The sequence below is a fragment of the Marmota flaviventris genome, chromosome X (genome assembly GCF_047511675.1).
Source record: "Marmota flaviventris isolate mMarFla1 chromosome X, mMarFla1.hap1, whole genome shotgun sequence".
NCBI classification, from domain to species: domain Eukaryota; kingdom Metazoa; phylum Chordata; class Mammalia; order Rodentia; family Sciuridae; genus Marmota; species Marmota flaviventris.
This window is the reverse complement of record NC_092518.1, coordinates 85,107,620-85,124,695: the sequence shown is the minus strand read 5'-3', so window position 1 is coordinate 85,124,695 and position 17,076 is coordinate 85,107,620. Positions and strand designations below refer to the sequence as shown.

At 36.6% G+C, this 17,076-nt stretch overlaps 1 pseudogene; it reads left to right on the top strand.

Annotated features, from left to right (window-relative positions):
• Window positions 1–16,814, top strand: part of LOC114091542 (RB1-inducible coiled-coil protein 1-like) — a 156,143-nt pseudogene extending 139,329 nt beyond the window's left edge.
• Window positions 16,815–17,076: the final 262 nt, after the last annotated feature.

The following is a 17,076-nucleotide window of genomic DNA, read 5'->3' as shown; positions in this document are numbered from 1 at the left end:
GAATTTTTCAATAATAATTATGTTATCCTTAACTGTAGTCACATTGCTGTACAATAGATATCTTGAAATCATTTGTCCTAATTGTAATCATGTATCCTTTGACTAATATTTTCTCAACTTATCCTACCACAAATCACATTATCCTCTGATAACCACCATTCTGCTCTAAAATTCTGAGATTAACTTTTTTAGATTCTACATCAGTAAAATCATATGCTATTTGCCTATCATGTTTGTTTATTTCCTTTAACATAATGTACTCAGGGTTTATATATGTTGTTGAAAATGACAGGATTTCCTTGTTTTTATGTCTCAATAGCATTCTGTTATCTATACATACAACATTTTGGCATTTATATACGAATGGATACTTAGGTTGATTCCATATATTGGCTATTGTGAACAATGATGAAATAAATAGCAGAGTACAGATATCTCTTCAGTATACTGATTTTCTTTTCTTTGGACACATACTCAGTACTGAGATTACTAGATTACATGGTAGCTATATTTTTAATTTTTAAAAGGGCCTCAATACTTTTTTCATGATGGCTGTATTGATTTACAATCCAATAACAGCATTCCTTTTCTTCACAACCTCTCCAACTCTAATTATCCTTGTGTTTTTGCTAATAAGCAATGTAACATGAGTGAAGAGATATCTCATTGTGGTTTTGATTTGTATTTTCCTGATAATAAGTAATTTGAGCTGTTTTTTATATGTTTTTTGTTTATTTCTATATATTCTTTGGAGAAATGTCTATCCAGGTCCTGAACCCATATTTAATAGAGTTATTTATTTTCTTGCTATTAAGATGACTGACTTCTTTGTTTATCCTTATCAGATGTATAGAAGCAAGTATTGTTTCCCATTCTGTACATAGACTCTTCACTCTGTTGATTGTTTATTTCTCTGTTTTCGCACTGGACATTAAATCCAGAGGTGCTTAACCACTGAGCCACATCCCCAGCTTCCCCAACTGCCCTTTTGTGTGTGTGTGTATGTTTTATTTTGAGACAGTTTTACTAAGTTGCCTTGGGACTTGCTAAATTATTGAGGCTGACTTTCAGCTTTTGATCCTCCTGCCTTAGTCTTCCAAGCTATTGGCATGGTGTTAAATTTGAGTTATTTATATATTATGGAGATTAATCCTCTTTTGGCAGAGTAGTTGGCAAATATTGTCTCCAATTCTGTGATCCTTATTCACACTGTTAATCATATCTTTAGTTATTTTTTCTTTCTGTTTTGGGGAGCTTTTTGATTTAATATCATCCAACTAATTGATACTTTATTCAATTTCTTGAGGTTTTGGAGTCTTAGTAAGGAAGCCTATGCCTACACTAATATGTTAGAGTGTTGACCATATGTTTTACCCTAGCAGTTGCAGTGTTTCTGGTCTAATTACTAGATCTTTGATTTGCTTTGAATTAATTTTGTGTAGAGTGAGAAATAGACATCTAATTTCATTCTTCTGCATATGGATATCCAGTTTTCCCAGCAACATTTGTCACAATGGCTACCTTTTCTCCAACATACAATTGGGACGTCAGTCTAAAGTCAAATGACTGTATGTTGTGGATATTTTTTTTGCGACTTCTGTTTAGTTGGTACTCACGTTTGTTTGATGATAATATCATTATTTATTTGTTACTAAAACTTTATAGTATATTTTAAGACCAGGTATTGTGTCTGTAACATTGCTCTTCATATTGTTTTGGCATTTCTCTGTATCCTATTCTTTTGTATGAATTTTAGTTTAGTACTATCTTTTCTAGCTATCTGATAAATGTCTTTGGAGTTTTGATAGGGATTGCATTAAATATATATCACATTTTTTTTGTAACAAATCCATTTTGAAAAACATGATTCTGTTTATCCAAGAGCATGGAAGTTATTTCTATCTTCTAAGGTCTTTTTAAATTTATTTAATCTGTCTTCTGTAATTTTTATTGTAGAGGTCTTTCATTATTTAGTTAGATTTATTCCAAAGTATTTTTGAGGCTATTGTGAATGGAATTGTTTTCCTGCTTTCCTTCTCTGTGCATTCATTAATGGAGTATACAAAAGCTAATGACTTTTATATGTTGAATTTGTATCCTTCTACTTTGCTGCATTTGTTCATCAGCTCTAGAAATCTTCTGGTGGAGTATTTTACATTTTCCAAGTATAATATCATTCCAACAGCAAACAGAGATATTTTTACTTCTTTTTCTATTTGCATCTGCTTAATTTTCTTGCCTTGCCTAATTGCTCTGGATAGAGTTTCAAGAATGCATAAGAGTGTTTAAAGTGGAAATTCTGGCCCTATTTTAGGTATTACAGGAAATACTTTCAGTTTTTCCCCATTCACTATGATGTTGTCTTTATGTTTTTTGTATGTAGTCGTTATGATGTGAAGGTAAGTTCCTTCTATTTCTAGTTTCTTTAGTGATTTTAATATGAATGGATTTTTGATTTTTTGAAGTATTTTTCTTCATCTATGGAAGGTATGGTGTGATTTTTGACCTTAATTCTATTTATGTAATGAATTACATTTATTGATTTGCATACATCAAACTTGCATCTCTGAAAGGAATTCAAATTAATAATGTGTACAATCTTCTTAACGTGTTTTTGAATGTGGATTGCTAATATTTAAGTAAGAATCTTTGCATCTGAGTTCATCAGGCATATTAGTTTCCAGTTTTCTTGATATGCCTTTTCTCATTTTGTTATCCATGTGATACTAGTTTCCTAGAATGTATTTGGGAGTGTTCCCTCACTTTTTATTTTATGGAATAAATGGAGGAAAATTAGCACTTGTTCTTTAAAGGTCTGGTAGAACTGGGATAAGGATCCATATGGTCCCTGATTTTTGCTGAAATGATTTGTTTGTTGTTTCAATCTCATTAGTTTTTATAGGTGTGTTTATGTTTCTATATTTTCTTGGTTCAGTTTAGGTGTATTACATGTGTCTATAAATTTGTAAATTTTCATAGCACCATTTATAGAAAAGACTATCTTCAAGTCATGAAAAACTATCTGCTGTACCATATTCTGTACATGTTTTATTATTATTATTATTATTATTAGTAGTAGTAGTAGTAGTAGTAGTAGTAGTAATAGTAGTATCATAGCCATAACCTAGTCAGTGAATTAATCTCTCATGGGATTAATTGAGTGGTAAATGGAGGCAGGTCAAGTGTAGCAGGAGCAAGTAATTTATTGAGGGGGGTGACTATGAGTTGTATATTTGTATCTGGTGAGTGGTGTCGCTCTTTCTCTCTGCTTTCTGATCATCATATAAGCTGCATACCTCTGCCACACTCTTCCACCGTGATGTTCTGCCTCATCTCCATCCTGAGGAATGGGGCTGGACTTCTATGGACTAAGACCTCTGAAGTGGTGAGCCCTCAAATAAACCTTTCCTCCTCTACAATTGTTCTGATTTGGTCTTTTAGTTGCACCAGTGAAAAAGCTGACTAAAACAATATGCTATCTGTATTATTGAAGAAAATGCTTTACATTTCCTGCTTCAGATAAACATTTCTTAATCAACTGGAACTTTTTTACTTCATGTAAAGTATACTTTTGAATCCATATAGTTATTTAATATAGTGCAAGCCAAAATAGTTATTTAATAATATAGTTATTTAATAACATAGTGCAAGCCAAAATAGTCTTGCAAGTATTCAGGATGTTAAATGATAACAAACTAATTTCCCCATGCCTTCTTCATAGATTTGCTAACAACAGAAATCAATAACCTGATATCCCTGTCTCATGTCAGGAAGATGTCTTATGGAAATACAAAGGGTAATTAAAATCACTTATGATTTCCTTTTTTTCTATTAATTTTCAAGTTTATGTCTGATCAGATTAATCAAATAATCTCAGTTCTTCTATATTTAAATTTCTTCTCTTATGGCCATTTGAATCCCAGTACACAATCAAGAAAGGTACCAGTGATTCCATGTTTTAAAAATTGCTATATTTAACAAGATAGCTTGCTGCATGCCATAATAAATAAATGACCCTTGTGGTTCCATAAAGTAGAAAGCCTATATCAGTTGGTGTTCCTTGAATAGATTCTATGGAATTGCCTACTTTTACCTTTTTCCACAGTTTGACAGATGACTTCGAACTTCCAGATTTTTTTTTTTTTTTACCATTTTTAAATGTATGTCAGGAATTAGATTGTGGGTTTTATTATTAGGATCAACCAAAGGCCACTGGATGCTAAGAACACCTTAATAGGCCCTTAATGCCTATTACCTCAGATAAAAATTCCCTAAACCTACTTTACTTATTATGCAATTATATAGTGATTTTGAGATACATTCTTTCAATCATCTAGGCTTTTACCTTAAATTATTTCTGAAAAATCAACAGATTTAAACAAAGTATTGGAGAATTTTACTACATTAATGAAATCTATAATTGAATATGGCTTGAAATAAAAATGAAGTGAATAAAATACAAATGCAGGAGAGAAAGGAAACTAGTTATAACTACTTTAAGTCCTCCAGAAGTTACATACTAGGCAATGTCAATCTTTGTTATGCTTTTAAAAACTGAATGGGTCTTAAACACAAGTCCTTCTCTCTGCTTTTTGGAAGTATATAAAGATTGATACTCTGCATACATTTGGATGTTTAACAAATATACAAAATAGAAGTAATTATATGCTACATGGTACAGAATATATATTTGCCAAACAAAAAGAAACACTCTTCAGATTTAATTACTATAAATGCCAAGAAAGAATTCAAATTCAGTGGTTCTGGAACTTTAAAACCCAAATTATTTGATAAAAGAATTTTTGTAAAGCATGTGTAGAAGAGACATTAAGGAAAGTCTTGATTTCATGTCTGTGTCCCAATTTTTATTAATATAGGTTCCTGGCTTCTCTCCTGAGATTGGTATATGTTGACTTTTGAAGACACTTTTGATGTTAAAATGTTTCCATTTTGTAATTAATTGAACACAAAAACAACTTTCATGAATTTTCCTTTGAATTGACTTTAATGACTTTTCATACAATAAGACCGTTAGTCTCCCTTCCTTTCTGTTTTCCCCCAAAATTTCCCTTGTATTTAATAATAAAATAGGTGAGTTTACACTTTTCAATGAGTTTACAGTATGTTTTTCAAATGTAGCTTAGGCTTTTCTGAGAAAGAATTGAGTTTGACAGTCTGTTGTTGCTTATAATTTGTGAAAGCCCAGAACTGGTATATTTTCTTAAGAACATGATGTCAGAACATTCTGGGAAAATGATATAATTCAATTTTCAGTGAATGATGGTGGCTTTAGAATAAAAGTATAATTATTCTACTTTCCAGTTCACCACTTACCTTATAGTCAAGGTATGACTAAGTCATGATCTCATAAAAACTAAATAATGGAATAGAAGTAGCAGCAAAAAAAAAAAAAAAACAGAAGATAAATTAGGCAGATGAGAAGTCACTAAGCTAGCACAAAATCTAGGAAAATTAACAATATGGAAGTGAATTTCAAGCTGATGACAGGAAAAACTAGAAAACAACAAAAATTATATTATAGAATACCTAACAATATCACTAATTATCAGTATCATGCACCTTTGGAAGAACTGGTTTGAAATGTCAATGAGAAAAATAGATAATTTATATATAGATTCCCTCCACTGATCCATACAAATAAATAATTTGTTTTTCACAATCGCTTAAGAACACAGGATTGTTCTATAAGGAAAGCAAAATAGGTGTTTTATATACTAGGAGAAAATAATAAATGTAATTCATGTAATTTATTTTAGTGAGAGCATACTCTGGATAGGCTTACTTCATAGATTAAGTACTCAATACTGAGATTCTTCAGCAGCTTTTTATTATTTAGCATCCATAACTTTGGGAGATAGCATAATGATCTCCATGATGAAGACTTGTAAAGTCTTCTCTGGAGAACTTAGCCAGTACAAATACACAAATATACATATATAAAAATGTAATTGTATATATACATTCTTTTTTACTATGTACGTATATGAAATACATTCAATATATATATATATATATATATATATATATATACACACACATATATGAAAATGAATGACATTACAGGTTGTGCAGCTAAACTGTTCAGCTAAATTAATATATTTTGTACAGCACATTTAACTTAATAAGTCCCAGTTTCATATTGTTCAATTTTCTTTTATTTTCCCCTTCTAATTATGCACAAACAAGTGTCCAGGTGTTTTTAGACAAGTGTTTAATATGAAATAGCATGATCTAAACAAATCAACAACAGAAATCAATCTGGAGAGAAAAAAATGCCCAGGGTAAATTAAATGCTAATAAATTTCTGTTAACAGCACTAAATACAAAAAATAAATAAATAATATAAGCAAAAAAGCAGAAGAGGATATAATGAAAAGTTAAAAAGTCGACATATTAAAAATAAGAATATAAAAATGGAATGAGACACCCAATATAATCACAGTATGAAATTGAGAAAATCTCCTAAAAACAAAAATGAAAAACTTTAATATGAGTGTATCATACTGAGGGTAAGGCTTAGGCCCAAGAAACAAGGATTGGGGATCTAGCAGTTGAAAGTGGTTTGAAAGAGGTTGAGAGGCATGATGAAAATATTGGACAACCTTTATTTGGAGTCAGCAATACCCCCAAACCATTTCCACAGGTTTTTGTTATAAACGAAGAAAGCACACTGCCAACAGGTTACATAAGTGGGCACATGCTCACAAACAAATGTTTATGACCTTGAGTACGTGAATTGAATCAGTGTTTCAGACCTTGACTGCACAGTGACCATAACATATCTGATTCATGGCCTTGGTTGCAAACTAAAAACACAACATAGATGACCAGAATCCTCAGCAAGGGAAACCTATCTATAGCCATTTTATATCTGCCCCAGTGATCTATGGTGTTATGATTTCTCCCCATACAATCTATGTATCTAAAGTATTTTACAATGATCCTTTAGTGAGGGGGACAGAGCGCTGTGTCCATATATCACAAAATAATATAAGCAGTAGCAACATACAACCAGGAAACAAGCACCATTACCTAGTATTACCAGAAGCCATCTCCAGGCGGTGCCTAATTCAGCTCACCATTCCTGCAAACGATCATCAGTCAGCTGCGAAATGGCTGTTGCTTCAAAAGTCATATATGCTAAAAGCATACTAATATTCTCTGGTGATCCTGAATGTATATAGAACATGTGGTATCAAGAATAATATATACCCCTCCCTGTGCTGCTGTCAAATAAACAAATGATATGCAATTTTGTAGCATAACTTTATATATTTGATAAATCTTTTCATGTACCGGAGATGGAGTCTGCTTTATATGATTTAAATTTTGGGCTTTATGCTCAACCAAGGCAGTTACCTGCACTTCAGTAACTAGGGACGCCCCTTGTGGAAAAAAAACAAAACAGGAGCATAATAACACAAAGGTATCCAGCACACTTTGTAATAGGCTGTCACAATCTCCTGATTAGCAGGTCTCTAAAGCAGTGTTTGGCATATTGTTGCTGGGACATAGGGGCGACCCCAAGTTCAATGCTCTGTTCGGTTTCAAAGAGATACAGCATCTGTGAGTGCCACAAACCCTCAGGGTTCCATGGGGCACTGGAATGACAGTCATACTTTTTCTATTGACATCTGGTTGGATAATCTTGCAGAACCTCTAGGGACCTAACCCACAGGTTCTGTACCTTCCATTTTCTCCAAACATATGGCTACCTGAACTCTAGCTCTATGTGTATAGCTAGGAGCCAGACCATTGCATTCAAAATAGAGTACCCCATCCATGAGCAAGAGGCATTAAATCAAGCATGAACCATAGTCACAATGGTTGCCTTAGTTTCATCCCACATTGATGTAGCACCAAAAGTGTTTCCCAGCCATGTCCAATTATCCAGGGACATAGTTTGAATTTTCCTAGGAAGTTCAGCAGCAGAACATAGGCAATTCTGTGCATATTCAACAAGCAGAAGTGTTTACTACTCTGGCATGCCCAGTCCACAATGGTGAGAGTGAGGACACACCTATGGACAAAAGGACAAAGCAGGTACAGACACTAGCACAGAAAAATTATGTCCATTCAGGAGAATGCATGCCAACTTTAAATCCTGAGAAAGCACAGTGGCTGCCTCTGGTGACTTCCCTGGGCAGTGATACCACACTCATACAGTTTGATTCTCAACTTCAGCAGACTCAGTGTGCACCAACACAGGGGAACTCACAAAAGTTAATAACTAAAGTTGATAACAAAACAAATATGTTCTTTAAAATCTTTGTCCCATCTACAGGACCTGGCAAAGTCACATTTATGGGAGTGGGGAGTTTCACTATTTTCCCAAGGCATCACAAGAAAAATCACACTCTAAACCGTTTCCCTGGGGCTACCCAACCAAGGTAGAGAACCATATCATCCAGGGCATGTCCACTCTATAGTTTGCTCAGTATTCAATACAGTGGGAGCAGGCAAAAAAAAATACCCTCTTGCTCTCCAAACCCAGCCTTAAATACGACATCCCTCTGTTGTCACCTGGATTTATATTGGTGTTGTTATGCAGTGCAGCAACTGGTCCCCCTCACTGTTGAGGCTCATTTAGAGCTTTCACAACTGCCCACAGACACTGTGCCCACCCTTTCATAGAATATGGGTTGACTGCAGTCCTAAATCCCTCCTTGAGCAGTTCACTATATATTTTAATCTGCTTGCAGCCTGTAGTCAATAGGATACATGCAGCTTCCATTGAATCTGTAATTGAGTTGCCCATCAATACAAATCCTGACCTGTAAAATGAGTACCTTGATCATTATCTATTGTAATGGGCTGGCTGTACAAGGCCATCAACATTGTTATACAAATCATAATAAGCTGGTTTGTTTGATCTTTGGGCTAGACAAACAACAAGGCTGAAACTGTATTCATTGTCATCATGGCAAACATAGTCCATTTTGACTTTGGTAAAGGTCCAACATAGTCAACCTGACATCAGGTCAAAGGGATTTTTCCATGTATTGTTTGGCTATTCATGACTCCAAAGTGTTGGGTTTGAATATTCCTCAGTACAAACCATGCATGCATTGTAAGCCTCTAATCAGTGTTTTCCATGTTAAAGGCAGGCCCCACTGTTTAATTACATTCCACATAGTTTTCCTACCTGCATGTTGTAAGCAGTGGTACAACCAAACTTCCAGCTTGGTAGGAGACACCTCCTCTAATCACCACACCCTAGCCAAAGCATCTCTTCATAATTCCTTAAGCTAATCAGGGGACCATGGCCAGTAACATGTATTATAGTTATTTCCATTTCATGGCCTATGGCCCGAAGGTCCTGCCACATAGCTTAACACTACAAAGGTTGATGCCCCACCATCCAGTTGTCTACTTTCCATGTAGTGATCCACAAAATTAACCCCTTAAAAACAGCTCAGTTATCTGTACAGATAATCAGGAGTCCTGGTTCATGCATTCCCACCATCCATATGGCATGTAATGCAACCCACTGGCTGCTTGGCTCCATTAAAGAAGTCTAGTGGCCCAAGCAATCTACTAGGTCCATCAGTTTACCAAGCACTTCCATCCACAGTAACTGCTTTATCCTTAAAAGACAATGGCTCTATTGATTCACATGTATTAGCACAATGTAGTATTTCCTCAGGTGCATATTGCACCAGGCCTAGAATCTGTTGAAGTTTATGGGACAGGGTATTAGTAGAAAAAGCACTCCTTTGTTTCCAATACACCCTTTATTTTGCTAGGATAGGTGTCTTGGTTATACCTGTCCTCAAGGTAATTGCCTAATTCTGCACCCATCTTGCCATATGATACTTGATATGCACCAAAACTTCAGCAGCACCTGATGGCCTCTAAGACCACCATGGCTACATACACATATGCAAGCTGTTTCTCTACCAAGGTGTAGTGAGCCTCTACATTCTTTCATAACTGACCAGAAACCTGCTGGTCTTAATAGGCTCATGCCATATTAAGATTACATGGATTACATGAATATCCAGCTATTAATATTAGCATATGGACCTGGGAATTCATCTGATTTGCCAAACACCAAATTACATTCAGCTCCAGTATCCACCAATACCCTCTGCATATTGTTTAGGGACCCTTGGAGAGCAAGCTCCACATGTGGTTGTCAGTCTCCACCTATCCCTGCAAGGTGGGACACCTTAGCCAGTTTCCTAGACATACTGGAACAAAGTCCCTTCACACTCCCTGGAAGCATTCAAATAGTCTTTCAATTGCACAGGTCAGGCTTCCCGGCATGTCTGTTTATCTCTGTCTATTTTCAGGTATTGTTGTGGGCACAGCTGCTTCCACAACTCAAGAAGGGCTATATCAGGCTGGAGGTCTACCTTCTCTTTATATACCCCTGTTGCCAGATCAGCCCACATCTACATATGAATGATTCTTTTTTTTATTTTATTTTATTTTTTAGATGTCGATGGACCTTTATTTATTTATATGTGGTGCTGAGAATCGAACATCATGCCTCACACATGCTAGGCATGTGTTCTACCACTGAGCTACAATCCCAATCCCCATAAGAGTGATTCTAATGTGACACTTTTTCCTTTGTTTCTAGTTTCTAGGCCTCTGTTGCTCTGTGTACATTTTTTTGACTGCCATTTGCTCTTTTATTCTCCAGGGCTAGCCATTATGGTAGTAACTTCATTAATGCAGCACCCAACATATGGGGCTAAAACAGCCACCAAGCATCCAAAAGTGGTGGGTGGGGCATGCTGAAAAACCAGGTCTCTTGTGCCACTAGTAAATTTTTCATCATCTGACCCCTGTGTCTTCAAATTAAATGTTGCATAATGCATACCAAACTCTTGTAGAATCTAAACCAAATCAGCATAGGATTGCCATTTACTCACAGTTTCTGGTAGCTCACCAACATTGGTTCGCTGTCCATAAACCCAATTTATAGAAAGTGATTATTGTTTTCATGCATGCAATTGTTCTGTAATCGCTGTCTCAGCAAGGGGTGGCTGGTGATAGATGTCAGACACTCCATCTTAGGAGAGGAAATAATGCTCTCCACCCCTACATCCCACAGTTGAAAGACCCATGCAGCTAAGGGCTCCCCAGGAAGCTGGTGAAATTGCTTACCCAAGTCCCCTAATTCTGCCTGGGTGTATGGCAGTATGTAGTATACTCTATAACATTCAGCTACCCTACTGTCTGATCTCCAAGGCCCTGGGGCTGCTAATATTTCATCTTCTGATGCACCATGAGGTGGGCTCACAGTAGGGGCTTCTCCACAGGCTCTTCTTCAGATTTCATCATACCCTGGAGATTGTGGACCAGCCTGCTTCAGATACCTCAGCTTCCAAAGTGAAATATGCTCCTCCAAGGCTTCTTGCTTCTCTTGGAGGGTGCAGAGGTGGGTGGAGTACCACAAAGACTGGTCCATTTAGCTTTCAAAGTAGTGAAAAAATCCACCCCACTTTTTCCACTTCTTCCCAGTCAGCACTATTGTTTAATTGGGAATTCACTGTTTGCAAAGCCTCTATACTCACAACTTTCCACAGGAGCCTATGTCAATAGGAATGTGGCAGCCGAGTGCCTCATGTTAGTTGTGGGTCATGGTCAGTCCGCTGTGTTTGATGCACCTCTCACTTATATAGAATATGATCAACTATGCCAACTGCCACAATGAGGGCAATAACTCAGGCCTGAAAAGCAAGGTTTGGGGAGTCAGCAGTTGAAAGAAGATGGAGGCACATGGAAATATTGGTCATCTGGTCATCCTTTATTTGGAGGTGACAGAAATATCTCCTAGCCAGCCCCACCCTCAGATATTTCCATAAGCATTTTTAATATACAGGTCAAAACAAAGAACATACAGTGCATGGATTAAATAAGTGGGTGCATGTTCATAAGCAGATGTTTATGACCTTGAGTACATACACTGAATCAAAGTGTTTCTAACCTTGACTACACACTGACATAACATAGTTGATTCATGGCCTTGGTCATATACTAAAAGCATAAAGTAACTCACCAGAAGCCTCAGTGGGGGAGCCTAACTATAGACACAGTGAAAAACAAGAGGAAAATTATATTAGCACAGAACTAATAAAAAGATTCAACATCTGAATAATATGATTTATGGAAATAAATAACAGTTACAAATTTGAGAAAAAAATTCAAAACCTAAACTCATGTATGTAATTTATCAATTAACTCTTAGGGTAAATTAAAGATGCATTTAATCACAAAGGGTCATTTAACAGTATGTCTCATGTACTCCAATTAAAAAAAAGTTCAAAAATAAGCTTCAGAAAATTAATTGAGAACTCTAGTTAAGATATGTGATGCAAGATTTAAGGGATCATACACAAGAGGGGGAAAGGAGTGATGGTAAAAATTGATCCCAACATGAAAGCTGTGCAAAAATCCTAGAGAACAAGTATTTCAAACTGTAGTGGAACAGAAGACCCCAGGAGGATTTATTTAAGAGCATGAAGTATAAGATAATTCACATGTGTACATATAAGGAGGATATTTGCAATATTCTTGGAGATTATAACAATGAGATCTGAATGTTTATGTAAACATAAGTAATCAAAATCAAACAAAGAAACATATTAAACAAGGTAGGATAATCTCAAGATGAAAGAATATTATTTCCCAGTGCTCTCCCCCTTGAAAAAGCATGAGGATCAATTTGAACAATTATCAACACATGGAAACACCTTCAGAAGAGTTAACAAATATGAGTGAGAGATTATATCACCCGGGTGTAGTATAGAAATAAGAAAAAAAAATACATTGAAGAAAACAGGAATGCTAGTTGCAAATTATCTGAATCACTCCTCCTTAAGGCTCAACAAACACAGTTCAGACAGAAAACCTCTTCATGGGAAAACAGTGAGATGGAAACTCAGCCTTGTCATGGACCCAGTGCCATGCTTAATAAACCTCTGAAACCAGCAGCAGTCCTGCCCTCATACAGCTCTATGGTCCAAGATAGAATTATTTATTAAGCTCTAGAGCTTCTTCAATGCTGATGTGATACCTGCAGATCCAGCCTTCAGCTCAGCCTCACCACTAGACTAGCTCACATAGCCCAGAGAGTAGGCTAGCAAGTGTGGGATCCAAGTCCCAAGATTGCTTAATGCAAGAATGGCCTTTATAACCTCAAATCTGACCCCCTACTTCATTCCAGCCCCCACAGACCCCAGAACCAGGTTGGCCTATGGACCCAAGTTTTAGGTTCTCTCCAGTATCATGCTAGCTGTTATCGTTTAGATATGAGGAGTCCCCCAAATAAACTTTTTCTTCTCTACACTGTTCTTGTTAGGTCCTTTGGTCACAGAGAAGAAAAAACTGACTAAAACAGAAATTGATACCATTAAGTGGGAACATTTGCTGTGGCTAACCTGAACTTGTAGTTCAGATGCCTTTGAAGCTGGTTTGCCAGAAGAGGAATTTTGAAAAGTTTAATAGTTACAAGCTGGAAAGGCTTTAGAACATTGTAAGAGTAATTTAATGTGTGATTATGGATGGGTCTTATAAAACCAGAATGCTGATCAGATGGTGGACAGTGAATTATGGGCTCATAATGTTTCAGAAGAGGAGGATTCCATTGAAATTAAACTAGAATCCATTCATGTTACATTCTGCCAAAAAATTGTCTACATTTTGCACATGTCCTGGGCTTTTCATGAATCTAACTTTAAAAGTGATAGACTAGTTAATCTGGCAGAGAAATTTTCAAGGCAGCACAGCATTTGGACTATGCCATGGATAGTGCTGGAAGCTTTTAGCCAAGTTTTCAGTGATAACAAGAAATATAAAGCAAAGCAAAAAGATATGAAAAACTCACATTTTAACCAGAAAAGTGTGAATAAGACTGGGGCTAAGGAAATTTTGGTTGTTTATGAGATTACTCTCACTAAGGAAAAGCTCAGTGCTTTACCCAGAAAAAATAGGAGAGATATCGTCAGGGTATCCCAGGAATTGGCAAGACCACACCCTTCTCATGCTAAAGGGTGTAAAACTAAAAATTCCTCTAAGAGGAGATCATGGGGGCATGCTTATATGAGTAGGGGGTGTAAGAAGTTGTTTCACTCTGCTCCAATAGTCACTCAGGGGCTGCTGCAGCTGTGGTACTAAAAGACTTCACTACTCCCCTATATGTTGGAAGAGCTTGGCATCAACCACATGGTGCTGTTTCTGAAAGATTGTAGGATGCTAGAGTTGGGGGTCATGAAGACTTCTTCCGAGATTTCAAAAGAAAGCCTGGGAGGCTAGGAACTCTGTAGCAGAATCACAGTCCCTGTGGGCTATTCCTAAGAGGTTTAAAAATGAAAAAGTGAGAAGGAAACGGAAGTAGCAATAGAAACCCTTGAGATTAAGAGATGTCAGTAATGTGAGATGTCTCCTGAGGAAATCTGCAGAAATTGATAAGGTAGAAAACAAGAGGGAGGCCATGTATATGGCAAACAGCAAGGCCATAGGTGTGGAATTACAGAAGCCCTTTGGAGAAAACATCACAATATTATCTGTCCCACATGTTGAAAATGGAGCAATAGTAATTGTTTGCCTAGCTGGATTTTGGCTTTGCTTTAGTCTAATCTCTTCTCTCTATGCCCTTATTTCTCCCTTTTTTAATGAAAATATTTACCCTGTGCCATTACATATTGGACATGTAATATTCATTTGGTTTTGTAGCTGTTCATGCTAAAACTTTGACTTGGGTTTCAGGGCAGACTTTGTACTTGGACTTTTGGGCAATGATGACACTGTCAGATCATGAAGATCTTGAAAATGAACACGATTTAGTGGGATTGGGAGAAGAATATCATGATTTAGATATGAGGTGTCCCCCCAAAAGGTCATGTGTATAAAAAAAAGTAAGAAGGTGCACAGGTAAAATGGTTAAATTGTGAGAATCTTAATTTAATCAGTGTGACTAGAGGAGATGGGTCACTATAGGCCTGTTTTGGGGTTTATGTCTTTTTTTTCCAATGAGCAGAGCTCTTTCTGCTTCTTCTCTGTCATGTCCTGAGGTGCTTTATTCCACCACACCCCTCCACCATGATATTCTGACTTACCTTGAGCCCAGAGGAATAGTTGGCCACCTATGTACTGAGATGTATGAGATTATGATCTCCAAATAAACTTTTACTCCTCTATGCTGTTCTTATCTGGTCTTTCATCACAAAGATGAAAAAGCTAACTAAAACACTAGCTTTTGAAGCCCGAAGTACCAGGCTTGGTCCCATGGCTTTAAGCTTGAGGAGACTCAAGCTCTATCCCTACCCCAGTTCCAGCCAAGTCTCCATGGACTGAGGCTCTGAACATATAATTGAGGACTTGTGTACCATGCCTAATCAAGTATTAAGGCAGCTCCTCCAGTCTCAATCTCAATGGCCTACTTTCCCACCAGGTCAACATCCATAGAACTACAAGTAATAACACAGATTCCAGGCCCATCCTTGTATACTCAGGGTCTAAACTGTTTCTTATAAACCCTGTCAACTGATCTACGACAGCAGATGCCAGTTCCAGTTCTACAACCATGGGCTCAGGAATCAGATATTTCTTTTTGAGTCATAAATTCTGATTTGACTCCATGGAAAAAGTCTGCAAACTTAACCTCATTAGCCAAGTTCTAGGCCACCATCCATAGACCACAGTGCTAAGCCAGCTACTTTGCTAGAACTTGATGAAGTGAAGCATTCTGAAAAATCCAGGAATAATCCTTCCTGATTACTGCTTTCCCTTCAGATAGCCTTCCCAGAATCTTTGGACATATTGTTTGGCAAAAAAGCATTTCTTGCAAGTCAGCCTGTAGGGAATAGAATACACGCATCCTTCAAACACATAGACACAATCACAAAAAAATAAAAAGGATCACAAAAAAAAATCAAGAAAACATGACATCCATAAGGGGCATAAAAAAGCACCAGTAACCAAATATAAAGAAATATTAATTCCAAAGAATTAATAATAATTATGTAAAAGAAACTCAGAACCATAAGAGAACATGTATGGACAACTAATAAACTGAAATAAAATTAGAAAAACAACACATTATAAAAATTCGAAGTTCAACAGAGAGATTAAAAACCCCAAAAACTAACCAAACAGAAATTCTGTGGCTAAAATTATAATGAGAGAAATAAAAAATATGAGAAACTTTTAACAGGGATTTGATTAGCAGAAGAATCAATAAGCTCAAAGACTGTAATTTACAATTACTTCATCAGATCAAATAGAAGAATAAAAAGAAAAAGAAGAAAAACAGAGTGAAAAAACTTTATCAGATTCAACTGAATTCAATATTGTAACTGTGATGTATAAATGACTTTTAACTCCACTATCAAAGTGAACAGGTAAAATTTTAAAATAATCATAATTTTTAGTTAAAATGACTATATCTCTATTAATTTGTTAATGCATACATAGTGCCGAATGCATGTAAATTTTGACATCGATGACATAATATAGAGAAAAGAAGGTAATATGTAGAATGTTATGTACAGGTAAACTAAGTGACTATCAGCTTAAAATAGAGTTTATATATATAACATGTTTTATGTAAGCCTTATGATAACCACAAAGATAAAATCAGGCCAAACTCAACCACACTGGCCTATGTGGGTCCCAGGCTCACAGCAGGCATGGTCAACCCCTCTCCCTGCAGAACAGACACCAGCCAGAGCCTAGCCTCTGGTGCAGGACCACCTCTTCTGACCAGCAGACAACTGTGGAAGCCAAGTTCCAATCCAGACCTCCCACACCAGCTCGCAAAGGACCCAGGCTCTCAGTAGGCCAGGTACACCCCTCCCTAGATGGAGCACATACCCATTAGAGTCTAGTTTATGGCTCAGGACTGCACCTTCTGACCAGCAGTCTACCAAGGGCAGTCAAGCCCAGAGGCCCAGTTCCACCCACAACAATTTCCGCAGGACCCAGGTCCAGGATGCAATTGCATTCATGAAGAGACACCAGCAGGGTCTGGAAGCTCAACATCAAGGTGAGGTACAGACAATCTGCATGGATACTACAAGAATATAGGGAAGAAACTGCAAT